The sequence below is a fragment of the Theobroma umbraticum genome, unplaced genomic scaffold (assembly GCF_002168275.2).
Source record: "Theobroma umbraticum cultivar Fairchild unplaced genomic scaffold, ASM216827v3 scaffold_55.0, whole genome shotgun sequence".
In the NCBI taxonomy this organism is placed as follows: domain Eukaryota; kingdom Viridiplantae; phylum Streptophyta; class Magnoliopsida; order Malvales; family Malvaceae; genus Theobroma; species Theobroma umbraticum.
In genome coordinates, this window is record NW_018397270.1 from 1,529,563 (window position 1) to 1,532,621 (window position 3,059).

Genomic DNA, 3,059 nt, shown 5'->3' on the forward strand with positions numbered 1-3,059 from the left:
ATCTTTGCAAATGGGTTAATGACTAAGAGAGATGTCTTGTCGCAGTAAAGATCAGCTTGATTGGAGAAAGTTTGGTCACATGCAAGCCATTCAAAACCGTGGGTGCATTGTGGATGCTAAGTGAAAGGAAAGTGGTAGGCTTAACACTTTGTTTTGAGGCCTACGGTTAGTTGAATATTGTGAGGAAATGATTGTGCAAAATGTGGGCAGCTTGGTTGGTGGAACTTTGGAAGAACATTGAGGTTGCATGCAAGGTCTAATTCATCACAAAGGTAAGGCATGTAATGTGAAATGGTGGTAAGCTGTTTTGAGTATGATTTGGAAACAATTATGCTAGTTGAGAGTTAAAAATGAAATGAATGAAAATGGTGGATATGTGTTGTTGTGAAAGATTTAAAAATGTTAAGAATATTGATATAAGATGAATGGAAATTGATGTCATGTTTAGTGGTGGTATGTTAAAAGTGAATACGGTTGTTGAAAGAATCTAACAAGTATGAGCTATTTATAAATATTGAGTTTGCTTGGTAGGTTATTCAAAAGAATAAAGACAAATAATGTGAATGGTGGATTGAGAAATAATGCATTGAAAGTAGATAGATAATGATGCATATGAACTTACAAATAATTAAGTAAATTAGGAATGATTGTTGCTGCCATATATATATGGTTAATGTTAAGAAAATATAAGATGGATTTAGATGAAAATTGCTTAGAACGGTTGAAATGGGCACTTCATGATACAATCAAGTTACCGGTGCACATTACATAAAGAATTACGCAAGTAAGAGATATGAATTCCATTAGTAAAAATATATCAAAATGTATAAGGATTAAGTGAGAAAGAAAGACGTTCTAGCATAATGTATGTTATTAAAATGATGATGAATATATGATTGAGAAAGGAAAGTGAGAATGATCAATACTAAGTACATTAAGCTTGATTTATTGCTAGGAAGTGTGTAAACGGAAAAGGATTGTCGTAGTAATTAATTAAAGGAGGAAGCGTAACTAGATTAGTGGCGAAGTGGTATCCTGCCATTGTGACGTGAGTAAGGGGTGCCGCTTTTAAAATCTCTATACTATATATTGTTTTACGTTAACAAACGTTGTTGGTTTTCCTTAAGTGCATTTATGAATAGCATGAGCTGTTAGCCTTGATAGGCCATTTTTAAAATGGATTTACAATGATTTATATATTGCAATTATGGAAAGCATGAACTGGTAGAAACCATAAAAAATTGTGGATGCAAGTGTTTTTAAAGTGATTTGGATATATCTATAGATAAGCTACATATGTAAAGAGTTTTAGAAATCGGGAAACAAACCTTTCACGATGTTTGCATCAAAATCTATGCCTTGTATTTTTGTGTGATATGCATAGCTAAATGCACTTGTTAAATCATTTAAACTACAAGTTTGGGCACCGGTTATATTTCGATTTTTGTACAAAGTGTTTACACCGTGCCATTTAATGTGAAAAGCGATTTGAAGGATTATTGAACTTTGATTTCAAACGATTTAAAGGAAAAGCCTCGAAAAACTTGATTGGGTTTCTAAAACAGTTTTAAAAAACCAAGAGCGTCGACAGTAGGCCGGCTGTCACTTCGGTTAAGTGTGATCCTTGTGCACAAGTGAGCTCTAGGTAGAGAACCTTTGGGTTGCCTATGGGCTGTTAAACGTGGCTAGGGCCATAGTCTGTGATGTACGTGTCCAGGCCACCAATTGTTATATGTGGCTAGGCCACAAGTGATATTCGCGGTTGCGACTGCTTGATTTCTCTGATGTCGGCTGACATCGTAGAGATTGCCATGGCTGTGGGGATCCGGTGGAGTAAAGCTCCTGGATGTTATTACGTGGAAATGGGTCTACGGATGATTACAATACTTACCTACTCGAGAGCCTTGTGAGTTTTCGATGCATACTCTTTTGCATGGTGAAGAGTTAAGATTTCTTTGTAGCTCTCTTGGTTTGAATAAAAGCTTTCAATGCTTACTTGACAAACATGAGATGTTTTACGTGGCCGTACACTTTGATTTCTTTACATGCAACTCATTTTGGGAGCGTGCATACTTTATATTATTATTCATATTTTTATGGTAAGCAATGTTTTTAATTTTGAACTCGGTTTCATTACATTTGTTTTCGGCACCGTTTTGCGACGTAAAATATTGAAATGATGATTTTATAGCTTTATTTTTAGAAAGCACAAGCACTCTACTAGTGATTTGATTTTTCTAAGATTACTATACTTATTCTGGTTTTATCATTCAAATATATCTGCGTTATGCTTGTTTCCCATCTACACCTTGCTCACGGAGTCAATGATCACTGAGTCTATGAGACTCACTCCCTTATTTCCCTTTTACAGATAGTGATCAACCTAGCATGCAATCATCGATATTTTCAGTCCACCACGAATAGGTAAAGGCATCTCATAGTACTTTATTCCAAGTCGCTCCACTACTAGAGGTCGAGTTGTCATAGTGTAATTTATTATGAAATTAGACAATTGTGTCAATACAAATGTACATTTGGAGATTATAAGTCTTCATGTATTATTTTTATGATTATGTGGAATAAAGGTTTAGTCAATTTATAAAGATTATTATTCAATTCTTATTACAAAGAGTTTTATAGATCAAAGTAATTTCATAGATTGATGGCATGAATATGAAGTAATAGCTAACATTTTAAGTAAGGCTTGTTTGAGACTTGACGGGTTCTCCCATGAGACTCGAACGCCGCTACAGATCAAGGAGCGGTCGTTACACTAGATTTTGGGAATTGTTTCAATTAAATCTCTCTTCTTAGTGATATTTAATTTTACAGTTAAAAAGGAGGATGTCAGGGTTGATACCAGCATCGACGTGACACATTTTAATGATGTGGCATCACCTGATGATGTGGCATCACCTGATGATGTGGCATGTCACGTGGCACCAATTTAATGGCATGGCAGTGTTACGTGATAAGAATATGATGGCGTTGCAAGGTTGACATGGCACTAACATGCTAATGTGTTAATGTCACGTGGTAGATCAAAAAATTTTCAAAAA